The 12,892-nt window shown below is 37.5% G+C and overlaps 1 long non-coding RNA gene and 1 other non-coding gene across 3 annotated transcripts in view; both read right to left on the reverse strand.

Moving 5' to 3' along the window:
- LOC132534922 (uncharacterized) overlaps window positions 1–12,892 on the reverse strand; it is a 60,882-nt gene that overhangs the window by 8,468 nt on the left and 39,522 nt on the right. For both annotated transcript variants that reach the window (XR_009546681.1, XR_009546680.1), the window contains exons 3-4: window positions 4,499–4,540; window positions 3,637–3,677 (exon numbers count right to left, since the gene is read on the reverse strand). This is a non-coding gene — a long non-coding RNA (uncharacterized LOC132534922). The remainder of the gene's footprint in view (window positions 1–3,636; window positions 3,678–4,498; window positions 4,541–12,892) is intronic.
- LOC132535184 (small nucleolar RNA SNORD109A) lies at window positions 4,079–4,150 on the reverse strand. Its single transcript, XR_009546961.1, has one exon. It is a non-coding gene; the product is annotated as a small nucleolar RNA SNORD109A (small nucleolar RNA).

Below are 12,892 nucleotides of genomic sequence, written 5' to 3' on the forward strand. Positions count from 1 at the left end.
AAAGAGATACTGCTTCCCAGCTCAGCCATGAGTCTGTGGTCGTCTCTCTCTCCCGCCCAAGAAGCTAGCATGACACAAAGCCTTGGTAATTTTTGTTTTAATAATCTAAGGCTTATAAGACTGTAAGATAAAGTTCTGCCTGAGCACAGCAGAGGTGCCTCTCTCCTGCTCTTGAAGCAGCTGACGTGTCTCTCATCTCATTCTTGCCGACACCCATCTTTTAGGATACCCTAATAACCTGCTGGGGCTGGCCTCTGTCAAAAATGATATATTTTTCACATAGGAAAGCAGAAGAATATACCATGAATTTTCTGACAGCCTAGTAGCTTATACCTTGGCATGTCAATAGTACACCAGATTAAGGTCAGAAACTGCTCAGACCCTGAAACCTCTCCCTCTCCCTCTCCTGAAGTTTTCCCTATCTGTCTGTCTGCCTATCTATATGTCTATCTAGCTAGCTAACTAATCTTTCTCTCTCATATTTTAAGTCTATATGAGTATAGTTAACTTTAAAGAGCACAGACATAAACATTTCAGTTTTGCATCAATCACATGCCATTCAACATATCGATAATTCCTCAGCACTTAACACTGGAAACAACAGAAATCATTGTGTAAACTTGAACAATGAAAACATTATGAGTGGAACAATGAAAAATTCAAAATTCATATATGTTCTTATTTATGGACACTAGGCATACAGAGAAAATTCAGCCCTAAAAACCATAGGGAAATATTTATAATTTATATCTCTGTAATAAAATATATTTCCATAATATATAAATAACCATTTCTACTCAACAAGAAGGAAGAAACTGTTAAAATTATGGCTGAGCAGATAAAGTCTCTGACTATCCAATGGGGACACCATACTAAGGGGAAGATTCACATGCACTGAAGAAGTGCTTTCATGTCTTTTCTTTTCTCTCTATGTCTCTGTCCATGTATCTCAGCCACTAATAAAAAAGATGACCATCATGATCTGTGAAATCATGTAGACAGGTAGCCCCTGCTGTACACAGAACCTCTTAAATAAACACATGATATTCATGGATTAAACATTTCAGTATTATTTAATTATCAGATACTCCAACTTAATGTATAGAGTCATTGCAATATAAATAAAAATTAGCACAAGCTTGTTTGTAGGTTATTTTAAAATCCATGTGGTGGAGGTGTCCAGCAAGAAAAGCACAGAAGTTGTATATGTAAGATCCCAGATTCCATCCTTGCTATCCATATTCCATGTGCCAGAGCACAAAGTGCAGGTGAATCACTCCTTATCTTGCTATAAGTAAGTCTTTAGCAATAAATATAAAATGAAATTCATATTGCAAGGTAAATAACTACAGTAGAAAACAGGATTTATAAAAATATATGTAATGTCAGATAACTTATGTTAAGTTGGGAGTTGGAAGGTAGCACAGCAGGTTAAGTGCATGTGGTGCAAAGTGAAAGGAATGGCATAAGGATCATGGTTCTAGCCCCTGGTTCCCCACCTGCAGGGGTGTCCCTTCACAGGCAGTAAAGCAGGTCTGCAGATGTCTTTCCCTCCCCTTCTGTCTTCTCCTCCACTCTCCATTACTCTCTGTCCTAACAATGATGACATCAATAACAACAACAATAATAACTACAACAACAATAAAAAAGGCAACAAAAGGGAAAATAAATAAATAAACTTATGCTAAGTTATCTTTATTTTATTTTTATTTATTTGTTTTTTTATTTACCAGCAGGGTTAGTACTGGGGTTCTGTACCTATAATATAAATCCATCAATCCTGGTGGCCGTTTTATCCCTGTGTTTTTCCTTTCCTTTTAATTTTAGTATGATAATGAGAAATAGAGAGCAAATGCGGGGATAAAGAGAGGGAGAGAGAAACCTGAGTCCTTGCTTCATTGGTTGTTAAGCTTCCCCACCCCAAAGTTTGAGAACTTGGGAACAGAGCTTGACCTAGGTCCTTGTACATAGTAGCATATGTGCTCAACCAGATGTGCTACTATCTATACTTTCTTATTATATTTTATAATTTATATATGAAAGAGAGTATGTATAGAAGGGACAGACACAGGCTGAGGATGACAATGACAGGAATGGAAGACTATCATGATGTTCTGTTTTCTATTTAAATATAGTAGAAATATAGCCAGTTATGTATGTTAAAATTATATAGCTAAATTAATTTATATTATCCAAACACAAGAGCCAATCAATATATAAATCAAGAGACAGACCTTATCAGCTTTTTATAGATCACATATTTTGTAACATGACATTTGCTTGAGTTCATATCTATTCTAATGCTATTGAACTCATTAGAAGGATATTTATAGAATAATGAATATGCATGGTCTGAGAGGTGGCACAGTGGATAAAGCATTCTACTCTCAAGTATGAAGTCCTGAGTTCAGTCCCCAGAACCACATGTACCAGAGTGACGTCTGGTTCTTTCTCTCTCTCTATCTTTCTCATAATTAAATAAAATCTTAAAAAAATAAAAAATAGGATAATGAATATGCATAATGAAGTACATAAATACAAATAGGACATGAAAAAAGTTAATACTTAAAATGTCTGCCAAAAAGATAATGAAAACACAAAATTTTCTTATCATGCCAAAGGATATACATGCTACTCTTAATAATGATTAATATTTGCATTTTAATAATAAATACTTATCACTGCTTTACTTAAGTGGAATTTCATTGTTTCATTACTTCATTTGATTTTATACTCTAAGATTTTTTGTGAAGTAATTGAGGAGGAAAAATTAAACTTTTTCATTTTTCAGAAACATAAATTGTCCAATAGTCCTTTTTTGTTTAATTTAAAATCTTCATCACTTTAGAAATATTTTGAGAAAAAATGCCATGTGATTTTCTATATTTAGCTATCAGGGGAGGGGGTGGGATATGGAGATTGGGTGGTGGGAATTGTGTGGAGTTGTACCCTTCCTACCCTATGGTTTTGTTAATTAATCCTTTCTTAAATAAAAAGAAATTTAAAAAAATTAGCAAAACAGGATCACACATGGAAGACAAATAAAATAATGACCCACAATACTCATATCAATCTTACTAAAACAATCTGACAATAATGGTGTTAATCATAAAGTCAACATTTTGAAAACATAAGGAAGTGACCAGGATACTCCTAAGAATAGCTCAATTTCACAAAATAAATAGCTCTATAATATAAACCTGTAAAAATCTAAAATTCTACAATTGTCAGTCTAAATATATATTATAGTGTGGAAATGCCTGAATGATAATTAGTTACTCCAGAACAGAGTATTAGGCTTTCTTTTTTCTATTTTTTCTTTTGTAATGTTTTGCTACAGGTGAAAATAGAAAATGACTTAACTGTCCATCAAGGATTAAATGTGAGTAGCTACTCTGGTGCTTTTGAAGTTCTTTCTTTTTTTGTGGCCAGTGAAGCTAGAAGTTCAAAGTTATCATATATATATATATATATATATATATATATATATATATATATATAGAGAGAGAGAGAGAGAGAGAGAGAGAGAGAGGGAGACAGAGAGACAGAAAGAGACAGAGAGACAGAGAGAGAGAGAGACCTCAACTGTGGTATGAGAAAAATGGTACATATTTCAAAGGATCCTGAGACAGGTACTCACTCAGTTCTTTCAAGTGGAAGACCTTGCTACATGTCACCTATATTAGAAAGAAGACAGAAAGAACAGCAAAAACATAGTCTCAGAAAATATTACATCAAAGATAACAAAACCATAAATTGGTAACATTGTCTATAATTAATATCAGCATGCAATCCCTGCTTTGAACCACTTCGATTTTCCACTCATTATTCAAGAACAGATGGCTTATATAGAGGAATCTATCTATACTAATCTACTCAATGGGAAAAAAATGAAGGAAGGTTTGTATTACTCAGCCTATCTAAAAGAGCAAATTGCTCCATACAATATGATGTTCACACCTTGCTACAAAAGAAAGACAAAAACATGCTCCTGGCAGCATTCTATTGTCACTTATGGGTCAGCAAATAGAGTCAGGCTCTGTGAGTCTTAGTTTTCCCATAGAATGAGCATTCATCTGGACCTCAGATGACATCTGCAGTGCTTGTTTTGTCTCTCAGCATCCTCAGACATTTTTCTCATCATTGATCCAGACTAGCACCCTCCTTTCAAATAAGCATTTCTATAGCCAAATAAGCATTTCCACAGCCAGACTTATCTGCTGACACATTTACATTGAATTACAGATTATTTTCATCATGATCATATTATGCAATTGGGTAATATAAAATGATTTCCAAATATTATTTGGGGTGCATTAAAATAAATTTTTAGGAAAGACACAATAAGAATTCTCTGAACCAAATAGGCACATGCACTGGGAGGGGGAATCTGCCTTAAATATACTTTCCTTTTAGTATTTAAAGATAACTTTGAACTTCTAGCTTCACTGGCCACAACAAAAGAAAGAACTTCAAAAGCACCAGAGTAGCTACTCACATTTAATCCTTGATGGACAGTTAAGTCATTTTCTATTTTCACCTGTAGCAAAACATTACAAAAGAAGTAGCTCAGACATAGAAAAAAGAAAGCCTAATACTCTGTTCTGGAGTAACTAATTATCATTCAGGCATTTCCACACTATAATAAGTATCTCTATAAATCATTCCTTCCTCCAGTAAAGGGATCTAACAAAAATCCCAGAAGGTATATGAAAAATTAGCCAGCAGGTTAGTCAATTGCATTGCCAGGTTCATACTCTGGCACCACTTGGGAGATGTATGACAACAGGGAAAACTTTGGTGATGTAGTCTTTCCATCTCCGTCTCCCTCTCCCTCTCACTAAAAAAAAAGAAAAAAAGAAAACAACCTCAAAATGGCAAAATCATGCACAAATAAGACTCTGGATCCATTCAGAAAAATCCTATAAAGAATACATGCATATCCTAGTAAACATCATGAAAGCTAAATATTTGCATGTAGATGTCCATGTAAAAGGAAAGGACTTCATAAAGTTATGTAATGTTTGATTTCATGTAAAGAACACTGTATTGAAGACAAACCTATAGGAACAATGGTTTACAGATCTTAGTGAGAGAAAGAAGAGTTTGGCAATGAAAGACTAGCACAATAAGACTTTATTGTGTTATCAGGAAAACCACAAATGGTATATTTTTGCTTAGGAAAACATGCTGGGGGCAGAGCCAAGATGTCCACTTGGAAAAAACACCTAGTGTGAGCTCCAAAAAAAAGTGGCCTACAACCTGAGTTTCTCTGAAGTGGTTAGGAGAATTGGCACATCCATGAAAGGGTGAATAGGGGTGGTCAGGGTAACACCAGAAAAGAGTCCTATAACCCACTCTTGGGTCGGCAAACAGAAGCCAAATAGACAAAGAAAGGAAAGTCTTTGGCTTCACTATTTCTGAACTCATCATTCTCCTCCTGCCCAGCAGGAATGGCCAGCTGCTCCTAGCAGTCCTACTGCAGAGTTATTTTTTTAACCAGGATTCCTAGCAGAGCAGGGGTATCATTCCAAACCCTTTTCTTTTTCTTTTCTTTACATTTTTATTAGGTGGCTGGAGCTCTATTTAAGTAACAAAATACTTGACCAATCAGAGCTGCAGCCCTTCTTGGGAAAGACAACCTGGAGGGTTTCTTTCTTTCTTTCTTTTTTTGGATACTTCTATAGTTGCTTGTATTTGCCAATCTGGAGTGGTCCAAGCTGCAGACTGACTGTTAGCATTTTTTACTCCATCTTATTTTATTATTACTATTATTATGTACACCTGTCCCTTTTCCCTCCTCTTCAAGTTGACCAAAATTAACTGCTGTTGCCTTTTACATTAATAGGTGAGTTGGTGTCCTATCCACTGTGAAAGGAAGTTGTTTCTCTCTCCCACTTCCCTCCACCATCTTTTTTCTCTTCTCCTAGCTAATTAAGAAAAAACAACTTTTCTTTCACTGCTTTTTTCCCTCTTTCTTCTTCTTGTGTTCTTTTTTTTTGCCTTCTGAACTCACTGACCATTCTTTGTGAATTACTTTTTAGAAGAAATATGACTCAGATTGATCTCTCTCTCTCCCTCTCCCTCTTCTCTCTCTCTCTTTTTTTCTCCGTGTGTGTGTGTGTGTGTGTGTGTGTGTGTGTATCTTTTCTACCTTCCCTTATCCTCTTGCTTTCTCTAGAACTTATAGGGGACAATAGATTTGCATAATAGTCACTCTTGCTTTCCCTTTTTTCCTTTCTCTTTCTTTTTCTTTTGGTTCTGTTTTTTTTTTCCTTGGACTAATGTTGTTGTTTCACTAACTGGTACTGATTGAACTGTGTCAATCCTCACTTCAGTTGCTATTGTTGTAATTTCTGAGGTTTGTGACTGCATTTGTGAAAAGTCTTTAGGGCAGTGTGGTTAGTATTCAAAACACAACAACTGAACAACGAAAAGACTAGAATATTACAAACCATATCAATAAAAACTGGTTAAAACAAGAAGAAATAAAACTACTATCACTACTGCAAATAATCAGGACAGGAGCTCAGAAGAAACTACAAATCAGTCAGAAGTAACCACAGATAAGAAAAGTATGCAAGCAATAATAAACCCAATAATAACAGAAATGAAGACAACTATGGAGGAAAGGGCTGTCATAATTAGGGAAACAACAGATGGGACCCTCAGAAAAATACAAGCTACCTTGAGGTAATTAGAGAACTGAAAGCTGAAATAGCTGGGCTAAAAGGCCAATTAGCAGAACAAGCTAATACTACAACTGATCTGATGAAAGAAGCTGAGGGAAGAGAAAGCAGATTAACAGAAGCAGAAAACAGAATTAGCCAGACAGAGGATGAGCTAGAGAAAACTAAGAAAGAGGTAAAAGAACTCAAAAAGGGATTGAGAGACACTGGAAATAACAACAGAGACATGTGGGATGATCTCAAAAGAAGTAACATTCATATAATTGCCCTACCAGAGAAAGAAAGAGAGGAAGGGGAAATAAACATCCTGGAGGAAATAATAGAATAAAACTTCCCAAATCCAAACAACAGAAAGTACATTAGGATTCAAGGTGCCCAGAGAGTCCCAAACAGAATCAACCTAGACTTGAAGACACCAAGACACATCATAGTTATAATGAAAAGAAGTAAGGATAAAGAAAGGATCCTAAAGGCTGCATGAGAAAAACAAAAATTCACATACAGGAGAAGACCCATAAGACTATTAGCAGACTTCTCCACTCAAACTCTATAAGCCAGAAGAGAATGGCAAGATATCTATCAAGCCCTGAATGAAAAAGTGTTTCAACCAAGGATAATATATGCTGCTAGACATTCATTCAAACTAGATAGAGGGATCAAAACCTACTCAGACAGACAACAGTTAGAGGAGGCAAACATCACCAAGCCTGACCTGAAAGAGGTTCTAAAAGATATTTTCTAAATGAGAACATCACCACAATACTTGCCATATATCAGGCAAATAAAAATTATTGAATAATTGCACTGCAATACCTAGAATACATAATATTAATAAATGTCAATGGCATAAACTCGCCCAAGAAAATGCACAGAATGGGAGGATGTATCAGAAAAAACAACCCAACCATATGATGCTTGCAAGAATCCCATCTCACCCAACAAGACAAACACAGATTTAAAGTGAAAGGATGGAATACTATCATACAGGTTAATGGGCCACATAAAAAGGCAGGAACAGCCATTCTTATCTCTGACACAATAGACTTTAAATTAAATAAAGTAATAAAACATAGGCAAGGTCATTACATAATGATTAGAGGATGAATCAACCAAGAAGATTTAATAATTATTAACATCTATGCACCCAATGAGGGCCCATTTAAATACATCAAACACCTGCTGAAAGAACTACAAAAATACATCAATTGTACAAAAATTGATGTACAAAAATACATCAATTGGGGGACGTCTACACCCCACTCCTCAAACTTAGGCAGATCAATGAAGCAGAGAATTGTTGGTATGCTACACATTGGTTTGGTCTCACTCTCCCCGCCTCCGGGAGATTGTGGTTTAATCTTTGCCTTTTCACGCTTCTCCCTTCTCCCTGCCCCCTATCCTATGTACTTCCTGAGTTCCTGATGCTGCCACCGAAGGAGAAAGATGCAGGACAGACTGTGTGGTGATTAGATTAGATTATTTTTTTGAATCGTATGCCTTTGAATAAAGAAATACAGCTTCTCTGATCAGCCATGTGTCCCTGGTCTCTGTCTCCCGCCCGCGAAGCTAGCCTGGCATACTGGCATCCCAAACTTTGACGACAAATGGCACACCAATGTGGGACCTGACCTGCCCATCCCCCAGATAAGTGAAGACTTTGGCTACCTATTCACCATGGGTTGCCTTTCTACTTATGAAGAGGTTTGCCAAAGCCTCTACTGTTTCATCATGAGACAGTTTCTCTGTCTCTGGAACATTTTGCTCTGGGCCACATTTTGGTCCCCTGACCGGGAACTTTGGTTTCTTATGACTGTGATCATAGAGCTTGGAAGATGCACAGAGATTTCTCCTTGGACTTTGTGGATTCTGTCTCACATGTTACCCAAGAAGAAGGACTACATTTTGCTCTGGGCCACAATTTGGTTCTTTATGACCATGATTGTAGAGCTTGGGATATGCATGGAGATTTCCCCTGGGACTTTCTGGACGTCTTGCATGTTTCCTGCTGAGGACTACTCTAATTTGAGGAACATTCTCCAGTACCCTGGCAGTCCCCAAGAATGGAGACACGTGGTTAGTTCTACTCTCCTGATTGGATTATTTCTTTGATGGGAAGATACTTTTAAAAATGGGTGCCTGCAATCCTGCAGGAACAGTCAGAAACATTCTAAATGGAATTTCAAGGAGCTTTTTGGACTAGGACGCTCTCTGGGGACTCATGATGCTACATGGTGAGATCTGTATAATCTGGCTCAAGTTGCATTTTGTAAGAGAGTGATTTGAATGACTGAATTTCTGTATGACATTGACTTAAAAAAATGCTGGACACAGCCATGATTTCTAGAGACATCCAGAATCACTCCAAAAAAAATTTTTTTCCTCCTTTGATTTTTTTTATGTCTTGGCATAAATATGAAACGTTTAATCCTGAAAACTGTATGAGTTATTAGTGGGGCAGATAGTGCAATGATTATGTTAATGATTCTCAAGCCTGAGGCTTCTAACCGTGGTTCTTCTGTTTACCTTTCCACATTTTATTGAGTTTAAACTGTTTAAACAACCTTGAAATCATACTAGAAAGGACTTCCAATTATAATGGAGTTATCAATTATAGTAAACTTCTAATCTGCTACAAGTTTTGTTTGACAAGTAAGTAAATTTCAGCTGTCAAGTCTTCACATGAAAAAGCATCTGCTCAAATGGAATCCCCAGAAATCCATTTGGACTCCTGTTCTCTGACATCGCCCACAAGATGGCATGACAACAAGCACCTCTGGAAATAATATGACCTGGCACGACCTGAAGAAACAGATTCACAGACTCCAAAGCTCACTCTCTACAGAAAAGCGGAATTCCTGTGGCTGACCTTCCCTATTGAGACAGACGTGCAGCGTTTCATCACCTGGCATTTCTTCTGTGGTTATCTGCTTTTGACTGACACTTCCATTGGAATTACTGGTACACCTCTTGGACACTTTACACAACTTTACATCAGCTTTCCTTTACGCTGCTGGGTTTCTCAAAGACTGACTGCACCCAGCTGCCCTGGGACTCTATAGGCCACACCCCCTCATCTGCAGGCCCTGCTACCAGAGGCAGAAAACTCCCCCTTCTTACTAGGTCATGCCCACAGAGTCAGGAAATGCCCTTTGAGACAATAGATGCACCCAGAGGCAAGAAATGCCCTTTCGCCTGCTAGACCTTGCCCTTTGAGGCAGGAAACACCCCCCTCAGGCCTTCCCTTGGCATCACACTGATTCTTGTTGCTCACTTACTTGTTCTTCCATGTTTGTGCCAGTTAATTTTTAAAAAATGCCTGTATGATATAGGTTTCTGTTCACCCCACACTCCTGATACTATGGTCAGTTAGTTAAAAAGAAAACGGGGAATTGTTGGTATGCTTCACATTGGTTTGGTCTCATTCCCCCCACCTCCAGGAGATTGTGGTTTAGTCTTTGCCTTTTCATGCTTCTTCTTTCTCCCTGCCCCCTATCCTACATACTTCCTGAGTTCCTGACGCTGCCACCAGAGGAGAAAGATGCAGGACAGAACTGTGTGGTGATTTTAGATTAGTTTTTTGAATCGTATGCTCGTGAATAAAGAAATACAGCTTCTCTGCTCAGCCGTGTGTCCCTGGTCTCTGTCTCCCACCTGCGAAGCTAGCCTGGCATACTAGTGCCCCGAACTTTGACAACAGACAATCAACAAACAAAAAAGAGAATTAAATGAAGAGATGGGCAGACTAGACCTCCTGGACATGTTCAGAGTTCTTCACCCCAAAAATCTGGAATACACATTCTTTTCAAATCCACACAACACATACTCAAGGATAGACCACATATTAAGCCACAATGACAGTATCAACAAATTCAAGAACATTGAAATCATCCCAAGTACTTCTCAGACCACAGTGGAGTAAAGCTAACATTCAACAACAAACAGAAAATTACTAAAAGTCACAAAATTTGGAAACTCAACATCATGCTGCTTAAGAACTGCTGGGTCAAAGAAGCACTCAAGCAAGAAATTTAAATGTCTCAGGAAATAAATGAAAATGAAGACACAAGGTATCAAAATACTTGGGACACAGCTAAGTCCATACTGAGAGGGAAACTTATAGCCATACAATCACACATTAGAGAACAATAAAAATCTCAAATAAATGACCTTACTCCATGCCTTAAGGACTTAGAGGAAGAGGAACAAAGGAACCTTAAAGTAAACAGAAGGACGGAAATCACTAAAATTAGAGCAGAAATAAACAACATCAAAAATAAAGAACCATACAAAAGATCAATGATACAAAAGTCAAATGTTGGTTCTTTGAAAAATTAAACATGATTGACAAACCCCTAGTTAAAGTCACTAAAATAAAAGGGAACAGAATCAAATACTGAAAATGATGGAGGAGATATCAACTGATACCATAGAAATCAAGAAAATCATATGAAACTTTTACAAAGAACTATATGGCACCAAGCTAGAGAATCTGGAGGAAATGGAAGAATTCCTAGAAAAAATATACCCTTCCAAAACCAAACCAAGAAGAACTACAAAAGTAAATGCACCAATCATAGACAAAGAAATCAAAAGTTATTAAGAACCTTCCCCAAAACTGAGTACTTCCAGAGATTGGTTTCTCTCCTCTCCTCGCCTCTCCTCTCCTCTCACAGATCAACTAGGAATACCAAAGGAGACCACCAGGGATGAAACAAGACAGGACTAGAACAAATTCAGGAACCCACCAAATCACTGGTGAGTGCAAACACGTGTGGCTGGTGGACAGAGAGGAGCCTAGGGAGAGATTAAGAGGCTGATAACAGTCTGGCAGTTTATCAGAGACACCACCTCCAGTCTGTTCCACCAACAAGGGGATGGCTGAAGGGAGGAGATGGCTCCCCGGAGGTTCACCAAGTGCAACTCTATTGCTACTGACCTCAGAATCTGGAGCATCAGCAGGGAGGGACATCAGAGGACAGATATATAACCAGGAAATTCAGGAGAAGACCTATAACTTGGTGGCATAGCAGTGGGGCTGTGAAAGTCTCTTTGCATAACCACTGGATTATCTCTGCTACACCCTGCTTTATCTCTTGGTCAGGAGTCAGTGATTAAGCTAAGAAGCCTGCTTATAGTTTAAAAGCCCTCAGGTTCCCATAGCCTACAGGGAAGAAAAAGCACAAAAGAGGCTTTTAAGCCACTGAGCTCCAAATCAGGGATTAAAATACTATTGAAACAACTGTTAAATTCCACCACTGTGAACCCTTTAATTACCTTACTTAGACACTAGTCAATCCAGGCAATAGTGATCAGTAATTTGAAAAGTACTGAGAGAGGGAACTCATAATATATAAAATGGTTAAACCAACAAGAAGAAATATTGGAGAAATGAACCAGGACAAGAGTTCAGCTAATAGCCCCCCATAGGGTGAAGCACAAAATAATGAGGTCGACATCCAAATGCTTGTTAAGGAAATAGTCACAGTAGTGAGTAAAGAAGTAGAAAGAATTGTAATCAGAAATACAGGAAAAACAAATAAGACAATGAAAGAAAACATTAATTATCTCAAGGTTATTAGAGAGCTGAAAGTTGAAATAGCTGAGCTAAGAACACAGATAGCTGAACAAGCTGAAACAGTACCAGAACAGGGTAAAAAAAAAAAAAGATAAACTCCATAAAACAGTAGAGGGGAGAGAGAATAGAATCAGTGAGGCTGAAGACAGAATTAGCAAGATTGAGGACGAATTAGACACAACTAAAAAAGAAGCAAGAGATCTCAAAAAGATATTAAGAGATACTGAAAACAACAACAGAGTCCTATGGGATGACTTCAAAAGAAACAATATATGCATTATTGGATTATCAGAGGAAGAAAGAGAGGGAGAGGAAGAAAGCATTCTTCAGGCCATAATAACTGAAAACTTCTCTAGTCTAGACAACATCAAAGACATAAAAATGCAAGAAGCCCAGTGGGTCTCAAACACAATTAATCCAGACTTAAAAGACACCAAGACACATCCTATTTAGAATGGAAAGTAATAAGGATAAAGAAAGGATCCTGAAGCTTACAAGAGAAAAACAAAGAGTCACTTACAGAGGAAAACCTGTAAGATTAGCAGCAGACATCTCCACACAAATACTACAGGCCAAAAGAGATATCTATCAAGTACTCAATGATAAAGGCTTTCAACCAAGAATACTG

The sequence above is a fragment of the Erinaceus europaeus genome, chromosome 20 (assembly GCF_950295315.1).
Source record: "Erinaceus europaeus chromosome 20, mEriEur2.1, whole genome shotgun sequence".
NCBI lineage: Eukaryota > Metazoa > Chordata > Mammalia > Eulipotyphla > Erinaceidae > Erinaceus > Erinaceus europaeus.